The following is a 17,551-nucleotide window of genomic DNA, read 5'->3' on the forward strand; positions in this document are numbered from 1 at the left end:
AGATCTGACGGTATCGGTTCTGCTTTCAGTACTGGAGGGAAAAAAAATTAATGTACTATGTATTTTTGCTTAATAATGTTATTGTGCACATTTTATCTCACCAAACATTTCTAATGTGCCATCATATTAAGACGTTTGTCTGTGAGATCAGCGAGATCTCAAATGCGCGCCGCGGAGGCTGTCTGTCAGTCACACACACCACAACGAGCGCGGCGCACACACATAGGCTACATAACAGTATGAAAACTCCCGTTTAATAATAAACAGTGACGATGGCGAAAAAATTTGCTTAATAATGTTATCGTGCACATTTTATCTTACCAAACATTTCTAATGTGCGATATTATTAAGATGTTTGTCTGTGAAATCTGCGAGATCTCTCATGCGCGCCGCGGAGGCTGTCTGTCAGTCACACACACACACACAACAAGAACGAGCGCGGCACACACACACGCATAAGGGGCTGTTCACATATCGCGTCTTTTGCGCGCTCAAGTTCGTTATTTCAAATGTAGGCGCGCGATATGCGCACTCATTATGGATGCGCACGCGGTGCGACGAGCTTGTTTTTTCCAGGTGTGTCCACACCGCATCAAGTTAAAAACATCTCAACTTTTCAGAATGCCGCAAGCACACCGCAGGCCATGTAACTTCCTCACCTTTTCCGTAACAACGTTGAAAGCTCAGCCAAGATGTAGGAACAGCTGATAGCTGTATGTGGATTTTTAAATTAATTTAGTAGCAGTGCTAACTAATTTAGTTTTTAGTGCTGCAAATCCATTTATCCATTGCTGAAATTTCCGCGTCTGCATGGAGAGAGCAGGTCATGGTTGCTTTGCAACGGCAGACTTCTCAGGAGCGCAAGTGCCCGAAGGCTTTGGGGAAAAAAAATCAGAAAGCGTCGTGCCTAGCGTTTTCCACGCGTTTTTAGACGCGATATGTGAACGGCCTCTTACAGTACGAAAACTCCTGCTTAATACAAAGAGTGATGACGGGGGAGACAGCAAAACGTTCCAAAGTGTGGTTATACTTCACTAGAGTTGATGCAGACAATGCTGGTTGTCATAAGTGCAACACAATTTTTCATGTAAGGGCGGAAACACAAGCAATCTGTCAAAGCATCTTTCAAAAGTGCATTATGTGCAGACAGAGAAATGTTTTCGACTGCCTAACACAACACAAAGTAACACAACACAAAGTACCAATAAGAATACCATTAAAGTAACGGACCGTTAAGCAGTATCGGTAAGAGTAGTAATACCGTTAAAACATTAACGATACCCATCCCTACTCAGAATAAGGTTTACCATTTGCATTAAGATTATTTTTATAACCACACTGGCATATAATTTTGCTTAAGTAAAATGCACTTAATTTAGATCCCCCCCAGGAAACAAGACAACATTTCAATCATTTTCTTATATAGAAAATCAATCTTTATTTTATATTTTTTTTTATATTTGTACTTGGGCAAAAAAAGAAGAAAAAAAACACTTAGTAAGAAGAGCATTTTTCCAGCGTGCATTAATGAAGTGTTTAAAAAGGGGGAGGAGACCGAAATAAACTCTGGGTTTATCGAAGAAAACCTGCTCCCAACCAGGTTAGGTTCATAGTGTAAGTTACCATGGTAACTGACTCTGAGTGTAAGTTACCTCTCTTTCAGAAACGGGCTTGACTTACCCTGCTTTCTCAGGTTTGACAAATCTCCCATTCTGAAACAGAAAACCTAGAGTTTCCCTCATTTCAGGGTAAACATACTCAGAGTTTTCACTTAACCGCCTTTGTGAAACGGGCCCCAGATGAGGAGATGGAGACAGAGGAAGAAAAAGAGGGAAATGTAGAGGCACAAGTGACAGAAAGGGAGCAGGGAACAGCAAGCCAGGAGACAGAGGCTGGTAAGAAAGAGGAAAATGTAGAGGCACAAGCGTTTTCTATAGTTTTTACTATAACAGCTGTTCTTAATTATTCTGTAAAACAGAGAAGAAAAAGCCATCAGGTTGGGACAACTTAAGACATTTCAGTTTCTGATCCCAGAGCTATTATTAGGTGGAAAGAAAATATTTTTTTTAACTTTTAAACTTAAAATTGTCTTTTCTATTTTTTATTTTTCAAAACTGCATCAGAGCATTTGCTGCCATATCAATACATAATCATCCTTATCGATACGCGAATCAGCAAGGAATGCATCACAATATATTGCTGTATTGATATTTTGAACAGTGCCATTTAAAGCCTTGTTCCATGTGCCCCTTTTATACTTTGAGCACCTGCCCCTCCAAAGGTCTCTGCACGGCCCTGCTAGTGTGCATGAGTGGTCATATGAGATGCTTTTTCAGTTGTGTAGTGTGGACAAAAATTGTTTCTGAAATGCAGAGAAAATGCCTGTGAAGATGAGGATAGTTTGAGGATAGAAAATGGTCTAGTGCAAACAGGGCCTTAATTAGAGCACTACATTTTTAGAACAGTCTCATGTGTGAGATGCTACAATAGACGTGCAAGTACAGTACACGTCATTCTAATAAAGCATTAGGTTGCATTATTTTAATGCATTTTTTTTAATGTCTTTTGAAATTGCATTGCTTTTCATTCCTCTGCTCTGCACCTCAAGTTGTCAAATGTAAAAGAAAACTTTTAACTGTGCTGATTTTTCCAGGACTTTTTTTAAACACATCTGGGCTTCTTCGCCCGAAAACGGGCGAAAACTTGAACGTTTTGAAATGTTAAATTTTTTTGCTTCATCGGATGGGGATGAAACTTGGTGACTTTTGTTGTATTACCTATATGAACACACAAAAAAATCAAGGAGATGATTCTGATATGTTAAAGGGTCGTAAAAAAAAAGTCACACTTAGCTTCCTCCCGCCCGAAAACGGGCGACATAGGAAATGAATGGGAAATACGAAAAAATAGGAAAACTCAGGGAAACTTTTGGTGGTACAAGCTACAGATCAGCAACTGTGCTGAAAAAAAGTGTACAGCAATGAAGGGGTGACACTCTAGAACATCAAGAGTGCAAATAAGACCCCCCCCCACACACACACACACCCACGCACACAAACACACACACACATACACAGATAAACTGGCGACTGCAACAGCAAATTTGTAGAATATTCCACATAAAATCAATAAATGAAAAAAAAAAACTTGCTCAAATGCACACACACACACACACACAGAGAGAGAGAGAGAGAGAGAGAGAGAGACTGGTAAGACTGCAACAGCAAATTTTGAGAATATGCAAAAATAAATAAATAAAAAATACAAAAAGAGACTCTCGCTCAAATGCAACACACACACACACACACACACATTCACTCACACATACACACACACACACACACACATTGTGTTCCCTTTCTAACCAAATGCTATAGTTTGATTGTAATCATAATGCAAAACCTGATACTTATCTAAACATTTTTGTTAAGAAAATAAAGTAATCATCTTTTAGAATATCTAAATGTATATCTAAATAAAAAAAACGAATAAGATAGAGAAATCATGTCTAAAACAACAAAAGGAATCAAAAAGCCTTTCTATATAGGATATATAGGAAGCTATAGACAGCCTACAGGCTGGTACAGGACATTACACAAAAGTGGCTATTTTTTAAAGCCACTAGATGAAGTTCTTCTCCTGGAACATTTTTTTTTAGGCTGGCACTCTATTTTGATGTGAAATGCTGCATTTATTGATTTTTTTTTTTTTAAATAAATATAAAATAAAAAATGATATATTAATTCTAATGGAAAAAATAGCTCATAAAAATTATATAATTAATGCAAAGTATCATAAAAAAATCTAAAAATTCTAAATAATAATCAGAAAACATTATAGAACAAAAATATATTTGATTGGTTATCCTGGGAAAAAGTAAAGTACAATTTTAAGGCTTCGCCCGTTTTCGGGCGGGAGGAAGCTAAGTGTGACCCATTTACGAAGAAGCCCAGAGGGTTAAACCATGCATTTTTTTCATACCAGTGCCCTGCATCTCTTGTTTTTTTACACTGAAAAAAGTGTAAAAGTGTTTTTCATTCCATTGCACTGATTTTCAGTGCAATGATTTTTTTTTTTGTGTTAACCTGCGCTAGACTGATGTTTTTTACCATTGTGCTTTTGCAGCGACAAGCACTTTGCATTACATTCAAAAAACACAACACTCAAGTTTAAAGTATTTCAGTATTTAAAAAAAAAAAACATATGCAGATATTGCATTTTTCTTTGTTCTTTTTCTTCTTATCTTTTTTATTTTTTCCTTTTTTTTCATTCCACTCCATCTTACATTCTGTGTGAATGGCTGCTTAGAGGGGTTTAGGTCTCTAAAACCCTCTTCTTCACAAAACTGTTTTCCATTTCATCCTCTATTGTTTTTTTTTTGTTTGTTTTTTTTTTTTTGTTTTTTTACCTGTTCATCAGTATTTCAGGGGTGTGATTCTTCCGGAAAAATCCGGAAATCCGGCTTTTCCGACCTGAAAATGATGCTCTCATAAATAAAGCAAAAAAAAAAAAAGGGGGGTTGGGGTGTAGGCGGTAGCGATGGGTCGGGTATTGGTAAACATAATGATCGCTCACCATTGTCAATGTTTTTTGTGCCTTTGAATCATGTCGTCATGTCACTCCGCAAGTAGTCCAATAATTTGTCACGATTGAAGTTCAAAGTGTACGCGCACCGTTCTGAATGCGCACACACCCAACCATCTACTCATGTGAACAGCTTCAGTTGACTGACGACGACCACCGTGAACACGGGTGATTCATGTAAGCAAATCCTATATATTGTCTTTAATTTTTATATGCAGGTTAGGGCTGTGCAAAAAATCGAATGCGATTTTAATGCGCATCTCATCAGTAAAGATGCTCCTGTGATTAGAAGTATATCTCCAGCACGTGCGTTCGGATCAGGGTTGCCAGGTTTTCACAACAAATCCTGCCCAGTTGCTTCTTAAAACTAGTCCAAAACTAGTCCAATCGCGCTTCCAGGAGGTTCCCCGATAAAAATTGCTTCTCGGGGTTAAAATATACATTTTTTGGAAGGGTTGCCTTGGTATAATTCGCATTTTAGGGGCTAAATATCAAATTATTGGTATTGGGGTTGCTTCAAACCGCGGTCATGGAAAAACAATCGCAGACTTGGCAACACTGGTTCAGGTGGAGTGGCAGTTACTACACAGAGCCGTAGTCTACCGACAACTAACACAAAATCTTTTTTTCAAAATCAACAAAGAATCGCCTGCGATTTTAACATCGATTTTGTGTAGATTGTCAGTGAATTACGGCTCGGTGTAGTAAATGCCAACCAGTGTTGCCAAGTCTGTGGTTGTTTTTCATGTCCGCGGGTCGAAGCGACCCCAATACAAATAACGTGATATTTAGCCCCTAAAATGCAAATTTTACCAAGGCAACCCTGCTAAAAAACGTACATTTTAACCCCGGGAAGCAATTTTTATCGGGGAACCACCTGGAAACGCGATTGGGCTAGTTTTGGGCTAGTTTTGGGCCAGTTTTGGACTAGTTTTGAGAAGCAACTGGGAAGGATTTGTTGTGAAACCTGGCAACCCTGATCCGAACGCACATGCTGGAGATATACTACTAATTACAGGAGCGTCTTTACCGATGAGATGTGCAAATCGCATTTGATTTTTTGCACATCCCTAATGCAGGTCTAGTAAAATTTGACCAATCAATTGATCACTTTGGTCATGATTCCATAACATTAATGTTAAACGATTCTGGGCTAACTTAGCAAAGTAACGCCATGTTGGTTATTGCTTACTTGTAGCTAGAAAGTTTAGCAGCTTCTACAAGGCTCGAAATTGCCAACATTTTTGTCGCATATGCTCCTGAAATTTAATCCGTGCGACCTAAAAATATATTTGGGAGTAACGTTATATGCGGGGAGCATATGAGCATATCTGTCCACTAATGACTCGTCTGATTTGCGAACTAATGACTCATTTGAACCGATTCACTTTAATGAATGCTTAAATCTGATCTGGGTCGAGTTTCCCGATAACAATGTATCTTAGCTCTGAAGAGCGCTCTCAACGTGCAAGGTTATAAACGCTCGCCGCAATTCCACGCGCTTTTCCCAAAAACTTTACTTGACATGAACGCGTTCTACGTGCTACTTAAGAGTCGCTGTCCATTCGCGAAATTCGTGCTGAAATATAACCTGTGGAATCGTATTCTGAACGTTCAACCTAATAATCGTCTTCTGTTGTGAATTAGCAATCATAGAAGTCTATAATAAAGCACTGACAAAATGGCTGAACAAAAACACAAGAAAAGATACCTTTCAAAAATATAGAGGCAAATAAAGATGTTATTTTAATAGATGTAAAGGACACCATAGAAATAAGGAAAACAAAACATCTGGGAGGACAAGAAATGCCAAATAAATGGGTAGTTTTCGTGCACGTCAGCAGCAAGTTTTTGACAGATTTTTTGGATTTCATCCCTATTTTGGCCAGTCTTTGAAGCATATTTCCCACATTACTCCTTTTATAATTTTTTTTTGTTCAGTCATTTAATTTTGATGTGTCTTTAAAATGTTCTTCCCCTTTTTAATTATTTAATTTATAAATTACAATATTTTTTATTCATTTATTATTATACTATATAAATTATGTCACTGTGTGCATGTGGTGAGGTGGGGTGGGGGGTAAGTGCACCGTATAGTTTCCTGCTTTTTTGTCCTTTGTCAATCACACCTATGGTATTTGCAACCCAATTCATGTTTGTAGTCTTATTTATTAGTGCCTAATTACATCAATGGCCATCTGTGTCTTTAGTTTATGTGTTTTTCTCCATTTCAGTGGGCTTTTGTTATGTCCCAGCTGTTTGAATGTTTGGATGTCTTATGTTGTTTGTATATAAGCCTCTGTCCCGAAGGTCTACCTCTCTTTTAGCAACCAACAGCTTTTTTCCTTTCAGTGTTACTTTCACTTTTAACTGTTTACACCTCAGCTGTTGCATGGGCTAATGGTCTTGTTGCTTACCTTGCTGCCATCTCACTGAATTCTCAAGTCCAAGCTTGTTTGATCAAAAAAGTCCCTCTTCCTTTTTATAAGCCTGTGTATTTCCAGTCTGAATACATTGTCAATCCCTTATAATTATCTGTTAACTAAATGTGAATGGTGCTTGATTGTGCAAAAAAATAAATAAATAAAGATTAATCTGGGTGATTTGCTAGGAAGTTTGTGGTGGTTGTTGTGGCATTCCAAGGGCATTTGTAAAGTGTTTTGAGTGGTTGCTATGATACTGTTAGATTGTTGCTAAGATGCTAATTACTATGGAGTTTTGGGAGGTTGCTATGGTATTGCTAGTAATAGATGGCCCATATGCCACATTAGGCTCACGAGAGTCAAATGTTTGGCCCACAGCCCTGCACTGAAGTAAAATGTTTAATGTCAGTGTTACACCATTGTAACCAAAGCAGCATCACTGCAAACGTGCACTGTGTCTACACCGGACACAAATGGCAAAAGCAAATAGAACAAATTATAATCAGTGAGGATGTCTACACTGGATGTGGCGTGACACACAATGATGAGTCTCAGACAGTAAATTGATGTTCCGTTCTGTTTCTGACACACCTCATGCATTTGTGATACTTTAGCTTTGGCGTGTCCAGTGTAAAAAGACTGGACTGAACATATAAATGCACTGAATAGCAACTTTTTTCACAGAAGGTTTTTTTTTTTTTTTTTGTGCATTAGTTTTATTATTATTTATTATTCAACAGGCAGGGCTGGGTAGTGTTGTGTTCCTGTATAGTAATAAAATTCATAAAAGTTCATAATACTGTTCATAACACTGATACTACTAATTATTATTATGAACTCACTCAGTCTTTTTGTGAACACAAAGAACATACAGTTATACAAGCAATAATACACCAGACTGAAGATATATGAGAAAACCCCAAACAGACATGAATTGTTGCTCATCCATTAACAAAAATCATACACCAGAAACCAAACAAATGCAGCAGATTTCACATACACGTTGTGTGCTCAGCCATGTGTAGGACATATTAAACCCAATTATTAATCAATTGTGATTGTCCTATTACTTCAATATGAAATAAAAGAGTTTTAATCCATTTATATATTTGACTTTAAAGGAAAATTAAATTATATCTATCAACATGTTACAGCCATTTGACAGCTGACGAGAGAATGGCTGACATAACTCACAACTAGAACTCTCATCACCTGTAGGTGTCTCTAAATCCCCTCTTCTTAGGCACATGTATTACATTTATGCATTTAGCAGATGCTTTTATCCAAAGCAACTTACAGTGCATTCAGACTAATTGTTTTTTTTTTTTCCTGGGAATTGAACCCACAACCTTTAGCACTGCTAATGCAATGCTCTACCACTGAGCCACAGGAACAGTTAGTACACATTAACAATTAACAACTAGAGTTTGCAACTAGACCAGGCACAGTTCATAATTAATTCTTTTCCCCCATGCTATGTACTGTTAAAACAATTTGGCCCTTGCTAAAAATAAATAAATAAAAACCTGAATTGAGGATTGCTAGGTGATTCTGTGTGGTTGCTAGTGTATTGCTAAGTAGTTCCTAGGGCATTGTTAGGGTGTTCTAAATGGTTGTTAGAGAGTTTTAGAGAATTTATTGGATGTTCTTGGTGATGCATAATCATTATAGCTTTAATTTTGATTGTAGATAAACTGAGCTGTTTCTGTATTATGTTTGCCATTGATTCTAAGCAGTTTTATCCAAGGTATTGAGAGGCAGTGCAGCCTCAAAAATGTGGGGAAAAATATTATACTGAAATACTGTATGCAAATAGAAATTTGTAGCACCCTACTTAAAAACTACTGTAGGGTGTTACAAATATCTATATGCTCCATATCTATATGCTCTGGACTGCTACATGAGGATGATGCTGAGGGTTCAAAAGCATCAGTGATCAAATATGAACAAACACAAATAACAAGCATAGATAAATAGATTAAAGTTACAAATTAAATAAGGTGAACAGTAATATAAGTGTAAAATAGCACTGCATAGTGTTCATAGTATAAATTAAATATATGGGTTAATTTTTGTTAAAGTTGTGTTATGCACAGATTTATAGCAATGCACGGATCTAATATAGTGAAACATATCTGATTTCTCTTTCGCTTCTTCTTGAACTTGAATGGTTTAAAACTGATTGAATGTTAAGATTTAAAAACACATACAAGTGATCAGGGCTTGACATTAACACCCGCCAAATGCGGGTGGATTTTGCTCGTGGCGGGTAACACAGTGACTCCAACTAGTCACTTTGGCAGGTTGAATAATTGTAGTGTTTTTAAAAGGCATCTGCAATAAGCCATATTGCAGTGTGACACTACAACTCCCATTGAGTATTACATGCACACAGTGTTGCCTTGCACTTGCGTGCTAGTGACGGAAACAAAGAGACAGCTATCCATTTCTTGTCAAACTAACCAGTAGTCATTATTAGGGCCTGGGCAAAAAATTACACAAACTGAAATGTGTTCTTTATGATGAGAGGAAAGTTCCCCTCAAATTTTAATGAAGATAAAAGCAACTTTGTCCAAACCATGGCATGCATTTTTCGTGAGGTTTCGAGACTGACCTACTTTCCATTGCAACTTGTAACAAAGAATTTCCCAGTGTGGTTCAATAAAGTAATAATAATAATAATAATAATAAAATAATTCTGAGTCTGATTCTGGTTTTTAAACAGACAGTGTTTCTAATGCTAAAGGTTTTTTTTTTTTTTTTTTTTTTTAGTTTTTTCTTTTCTATGAATCTTCTACATCCATGCACCACTTTTTTATGAAATAAGAAGCTACTTTTTATGTCTTTATCTTAATACATGGTTTTATTTAAAAAAGGAGCTTTACACACAACCTTATCAGAGCTAATGATAATGACCTGTATTGTTATACATTTATGTAGTCTTAATTTGGCTGTGTACAGTGGTTTTACATTTAAAAGGGTTGTAAATCTAGTTCAAGTAAATATTTGCACACCATAGTCAACTTTTATCAGGCAATTTCACAACAACAAAAATGTGGCTAGTAAAAATGCTGTGTGGCTAGTAACTTTGGAAAACCACTAGCCACATTGGCTAGTTAGCAAAAAAGTGAATGTCAATTTTCATCATAATAAATAATAATAATAAGCAAACAACAGAGAGCAATGACATATCATGCTTTTATTATTGTTTATGTTATTATTTTTGAAGCAATATGTTTTTTATGTAAAATATAAAAATATACAACTTGATAAAACTTTAATGTGATATGTTTCAATAATGTGTAATAGTATAGAAATGTTAAGGTTAACATTAAATGAAAGATGTAATGTTAACCCTAACATTGACCTGAGCCTGCTGTTTTAGTTCAGATGAACAAATGCTGAGCAAACACATTAAAAGGCAAGAGCACTGTATTCTCACAATTCAATAATAACTTCAATAATAAGGTCCTGTCATCATGCTTCCTGTTACCATGCTTTGCCAGTTATGACAGTCCTGGCTTGTGCGTTTCTCTCGGGTAAAGCAGGAAACATTCTGACCCCTTTTGCACTAAAAAGGATATTTTGTCCCCAAACTCTCTATGCCTGCCCAACAAAAAACTGCTGCTAGGGCCGGTCCAGGCTCTTTTAGTGTCCTAGGCGAGATTGTTCTAATCTTTGCTATAATATAACAGAAATACTGATAAGTATTAACATAAATAAGTAGTAAATAAATTGTGCTAATAAATAAATGGAGATGTTTAAGCATCTTTTTAGGTATTTTATGAGTGAATTTGATAAAATAGCCTATTGAAGAGACCAGATATGAGCTATTCCTACAACTCTGTGTAATGGGATTCTGAGTGGGTCTTGAACTCGGGGCTCTGGTGTGGGAGGCAAACACATGAACAAGAAGGCTAGAATCACTTGTGTGTTCTTTGAAATCAGGGGAGTGAGGTATACATATATATATATATATATATATATATATATATATATATATATATGTTATAGTAAAATTAACTAAGCAGTTAACTCATTGTTGTCCTAAAAAGGCTATTTCAAAATACTACATAAACATCACGGGCTAATTTTTACCTCGATATTGATATTTTTTAACAAAAAATGGGTCGCGGTGGTATTGCAGGTGGGCCGCCAATTACCATTAAATTAAATAACAATATTGTTAATATATGTAAAATGTCTAAGTCATAATATGATAACATAATTTCATATATATAATTAAATAACAAAAAAAAAATTAAACTGTAACTTTGCTTCCACTATTTAAATTTTAAATCACAATTTATTTAAATAAAATAATAATCCTAAACATGTTAGTAATTATAAAAAAGAATTATAAAATATATCCAGAGTTTAGTGGCTTAAAATGATCTGATCGCAAGCGCTTCGGTAATTTTGCATTAAATTATTTTAACGCGTTTAGGATTGTAAAATTATTTTCATGCATTGATGTGGAACGAAAAAGTGTGGAAGAAAAACATGCACAACTGAGAACTGCAGCCTTATGAAGATTGTCAAGCAAACTGGATTGGGAGCTTCCTTTAGCAATGCCTTTGCCAATTAACTCCACTGCTCAAAGCATCCTCACAATCGTCTGTGACTGAGATCATTTACCAGTGTAAACATGCCCTATACAGGTGCTGGTCATATAATTAGAATATCATCAAAAAGTTGATTTATTTCACTAATTCCATTCAAAAAGTGAAATTTGTATATTATATTCATTCATTACACACAGACTGATTTATTTAAAATGCTTATTTCTTTGATGTTTATAACTGACAACTAAGGAAAATCCCAAATTCAGTATCTCAGAAAATTAGAATATTGTGAAAAGGTTCAATATTGAAGACACCTGGTGCCACACTCTAATTAGCTAACTAACTCAAAACACCTGCAAAGCCTTTAAAAGGTCTCTCAGTCTAGTTCTGTAGGCTACACAATCATGGGGAAGACTGCTGACTTGACAGTTGTCTAAAATATGACCATGGACACCTGCACAAGGAGGGCAAGACACAAAAGGTCATTGCAAAAGATTCCGACTGTTCACAGAGCTCTGTGTCCAAGCACATTAATAGAGAGGCGAAGGGAAGGAAAAGATGTGGTAGAAAAAAAGTGTACAAGCAATAGGGATAACCGCACCCTGGAGAGGATTGTGAAACAAAACCCATTCAAAAATGTGGGGGAGACTCACAAAGACGTGGGTTTCAGCTGTCGCATTACTTGTGTCAAGCCACTCTTGAACAACAGACAGCGTCAGAAGCATCTTGCTTCTAAAAGGACTGAAGTGCTGCTGAGTGGTCCACAGTTATGTTCTCTGATGAAAGTAAATTTTGCATTTCCTTTGGATATCAGGGTCCCAGAGTCTGGAGGAAGATAGGAAAGGCACACAGTCCACGTTGCTTGGGGTCCAGTGTAAAGTTTCCAAAGTCAGTGATGGTTTGGGGTGTCATGTCATCTGTTAGTGTTGGTCCACTGTGTTTTCTGAGGTCTAAAGGTCAATATGGCCATATACCAGGAAGTTTTAGAGCACTTCATGCTTCCTGCTGCTGACCAACTTTATGAAGATGTAGATTTCATTTTCCAACAGGACTTGGCCCCTGCACACAGTGCCAAAGCTTCCAGTACCTGGTTTAAGGACCATGGTATCCCTGTTGTTAATTGGCCAGCAAACTCGCCTGACCTTCTATGTGGTATTGTGAAGAAGAAGAGCTGAAGGCCACTGTCAGAGAAACCTGGGCTCTCATAACAACTGAGCAGTGCCACAGACTGATCAACTCCATGCCACACAACATTGCTGGAGTAATTCAGTCAAAAGGAGCCTCAACTAAGTATTGAGTGCTGTACATGCTCATACTTTTAATTTTTATTAAAAGTACTTTTACACAGCTTTAACAAAAATTAACCCATATATTTAATTTATACTATGAACACTTTTTAGTAAGATTTCTAAAATCCTTTCTTTGTATTGGTCTTAAGTTATATTCTAATTTTCTGAGATACTGAATTTGGGTTTGGATTTTCCTTAGTTGTCAGTTATAATCATCAAAATTAAAAGAAATAAACATTTGAATTATCAGTCACATTATCAGTCATTATCACAATTATCAGTGTGTAATGAATGAATACAAGTTATTCACCTTTTATATACAAGTTTCACCTTTTGAATGGAATTATTGAAATCAACTTTTTGATGATACCACCCTTGAAACTGATTGACAGGTTTCTGTGTAATTCAATTCAAGTTTATTTGTATAGCGCTTTTTACAATACAAATCGTTACAAAGCAACTTTACAGAAAATTATGTTTCTACAATATTTAGTAGTAGCTAGTAGTTTGTGCACGTTTGACAGGATTTTATAAAAAATAAAAAATAATAATAATACAAGACGTAGTCAGCTAGACGATGAACTATCAATATTATTAATTAATAGTTATTATATGATGCAGTCACAAATGTTTCAATAATTGTTAGTTCTGTTTGTTGATTCAAGGTTAGGATCATCTGGGGTCCTCTGAGGGTCAGCATCATCTCTTCTCAGGTGTTCTGGATCCAGACTGGAGCTTGTGTAAATCCTAGTTACCACGGGATGTAAATACCGTGGCAAAACATAGAAACAAAATAGAGACATCATTAGCATAGCTGCTGATCCAACAAAATAAAATTAGTTTAACGCAAGCTAAAGAATAAAAATGCAGATGCAACTCTACACACAATTTAAGAGATACATTATTCGAATGCTTGGCGAAAGAGATGCGTTTTTAATCTAGATTTAAACAGAGAGAGTGTGTCTGAACCCCGAACATTATCAGGAAGGCTATTCCAGAGTTTGGGAGCCAAATGTGAAAAAGCTCTACCTCCTTTAGTGGACTTTGCTATCCTAGGAACTACCAAAAGTCCAGCGTTTTGTGACCTTAGGGTGCGTGATGGGTTGTAGCGTGGTAGAAGGCTAGTTAGGTACGCAGGAGCTAAACCATTTAGGGCCTTATAGGTAAGTAATGATAATTTGTAACTGATACGGAACTTAATAGGTAGCCAGTGCAGAGACTGTAAAATTGGGGTAATATGATCATATTTTCTTGACCTCGTAAGGACTCTAGCTGCTGCATTTTGGACTACCTGTAGCTTGTTTACTCAAGCTGATGTAAGGCATCAGAACTTCAAATACTAAAGAAATTGTGATTCATTTGAGTTTTGGCAGATTACATGCACGACACAGAGAGTGCAAAAGCAGACGTTGAAATTAATATTGCTATTTAAATATGACATAACTCCTAATAAATGGGAAATACAGTTGCAAATTAACTTTGCTTTTCAATTTGAAATTTGGCAGGTACTGTGCATTCACATAATGCAAGATTTGCATTTGCAATCAGGTTTTGTCACAATTTATGCGTCTACATGGGCAACGCAATTGAAACACAATTTGCAATTTTTTTTCAGAAGTTTAGAATATAGTCCGGAATATCCTACCATTTGTTTATTTTTATTTTTGGTTACATGAAGAAAAATATTAAATGTATTACTTATAACAAAACTGAATCTTTTCAACCTGTTATTTTATATATATATATATATATATATATATATATATATATATATATATATATATATATATATATATATATATATATATAATTGTGATGTGAAATTATATGATATGAATTTTTTATTTTTTTTAAACCATGTAAGTGTTTTTTTTTTTTATCCTGTCACTTAATTTTGTTCCCATTCAGTCTCATGCCTGCAAGCGGTTACACATTTAGTATCAGTGACCTCAACCTCAAAGCTTTGTTGAAAATCCTAGTTACACAAAACTTATATCTGTGTTTTTTTTCCCCTCCCCTCCAACTTCTTCCATTTTCAGAGCATTTGCTTTCTATCTGCCACTCTGATATTTTCCCATTGATTTGATTACACAAGTGCAGTGAAGTGTGGACAGACTGGGCCTATTTAACACTTGTGTTTCTGAGAGCCACTTCCTCCAGACATCTCCATTATAGGGCAACTCTCTTGAGACCCATCGCACAACTTCTGTCAGAGAGCTGCGTGTCTGTCTGTCCTCAACCTATCTAATCTTAATAGTATGCCACCTCAAGGCAACTAAACCTCTAGACCAGAAAGATGAAACATTCCCTCTCTCTTTTGGTGAAAAAAAAAGAATACGCCTGGAATCTTTTGCTCACACTATTTTCCTTTCTGTGTGACCTCCTCTCTCTCAGGGGAATTACAATCAACTCTATTATCACATTCTAGGGTGTATCTAAGGCAATTATAGCCTATAATGCTTTAAAGTCAGAAATATTCTAAATATTGTATTCAAAACACACTGTTTAAACAAGAGAGGTTAGGTCAGGACAGGTGGATGTAATAATGCTGGTATTGTATGTGGCGATCTGATTCAATCAGTCTGTTTACACTGATGTTTCTCCTGAGCTGTGTGGTTTTTTTGTGCATCTCAGTCTTCACCTATAATTATGATGGAAGTAGTCTGTCTATGAAGTCACAGTTTATATCTCATGGGAGGAATGTTTGAGCCACAGAGGAATGTGCAGTACAAATGGAACTTCTGACAAGCTGTCTGTGTGTCTAGTCACCATCGTTCCTCATATCACCGCTGTCTTGGCTAATAGGAGAAAAGCTTTTCAAAGGCTTTTGTTTAGATCTTGACAACAAGAAATAGGTTTTGATAAGTCAAACCATAATCACAGTTTAAAACCGATGAAAAACAAGAAGAGAGAGCAATCTTGGAAGGTTTGTTTGTTAGCGATATCTACTGCCTGTACATGGCAAAATTGGTTTTAATTTGCGGATAAAATGTTTAGTCTTTAATGTATCCGTCTGCAGATAATGTATCTTTAATAAAAACACTTTTATCTCTTATATTTTATTCATACATTTTATTCAGTAAAGTATTCTGTTTTCTGTTTGAATGTTTTACAATGTAATTTATTCCTGTGACGACAAAGCTGATTTTTCAGCGGTCATTACTTCACTGTCACATGATCCTTCAGAAATTGTTCCAATATTCTAATTTGCTGCATACATTTCTTGTTCTTATCAATGCCAATAACAATTGCGCTGCTTGATTTATTAATTTTTTTTTTTTTCTAATCGCGGTGATGTTCTACCATGTTGTAGCCTACAAACTGGCTCGCACTGGCCTGACATTGGAAAAGTGGCTAGTGACATTGTATGTATGAAATTGATTGATCACTCTCCCAATCTGTAGTGAGCCACTGTTCTTACCAGTGCCTGAATTTGTGTACATGATATATCTCATGGACTGATTCATGAGATGCACACATTGATTTAGCTGGTTCAGGTGTGTGATTAATCAGGGATGGAGCTTAACTCTGCTGGACAGTGGCCCTCCATGAACAGGTTTGGACTCCCCTGAATATCCGGTCAAAAAGTCCCCAGGCAGGTTATCTCTCCTCTCACAATTCAATACAATACAGATGTGCAATACAATATCTGACAACCAGAATGTGTTGAATACATGTTTTCATTGTGCTCAGTTTATCTATTATTGTATCTTGTCATTTAAATTCTTATAATTTTTGTAAAAAATTATGTTTGACAAGTGTGTTTGTGGAGGATTTATACATTTAAAATTCATTCCACTTGTACTGATATTTTGTAATATAATGCAGTGATTTTCATGGCTTTTGGATGCAATGTATTTACATTTTATATACAGTATTCTCTTTGAACACTGAACAGACAAATATAACTTTTCTATTCAGTCCATTGCATTGCTATCCCAGAGAACCACCAGCACATTCTTTCTTTTCATTCTGTCTAGGTCAGTTTTTTTTTCTTTTCTTTTTTCTTTTTTAGAAGGAATTATTATTATTATTATTTTTTTTTTTGTGTGTGTGTGTGGGATGAGGTCTGCCCTCAGTACGCTAGTATTAAGAGGAATGCTGTTTTATTAAGTGCAAATTACAATAAAGATCTGCCGGTTTCCAGCCGTTAACACAGTTATGTGTCTAAATCTAGGTGGAAGTGGTCTTTTACTGTCAAACTCAAAAAACATAGAAACTCTCTTTGTCACACACACTAAGATGTTTTCTCTCTCACCACCACACACACACTGACTCAAACCCTGCTGTTGTTCTTTCACATGCACTTTTTATGCACTCTGGGCTCCATGAAAAACATGGTGGCCTTGGTCTTGCCCGAATAGAAATAGGCTACATGCCATGCCACCACCCCCTTCTTTGTTGTCTGTAATTGCTCTAACCATTTTTATTCACCTGCTGACAGTTCAATATTTCACAACACACAGTTGGTGAAAAATCCCGTTCTTTGATGTGAGGCAAGGGAGGGAATGTCTCCTCAAAATAATAGATGAGAAAAAAAAAAACATTTTTAATACAAAAATAAAACAAAGCCAAAATTACAAAATAGAACAATAAAAAGTGTATAAGGGTATACTCGCACTAGAACCGAGCACGATTATTAAAATTATTATGGAGACAGCTGAGGTTGATTAAATAATTTGCAACTTTA

The sequence above is a fragment of the Carassius carassius genome, chromosome 13 (assembly GCF_963082965.1).
Source record: "Carassius carassius chromosome 13, fCarCar2.1, whole genome shotgun sequence".
Taxonomy (NCBI): Eukaryota; Metazoa; Chordata; class Actinopteri; order Cypriniformes; family Cyprinidae; genus Carassius; species Carassius carassius.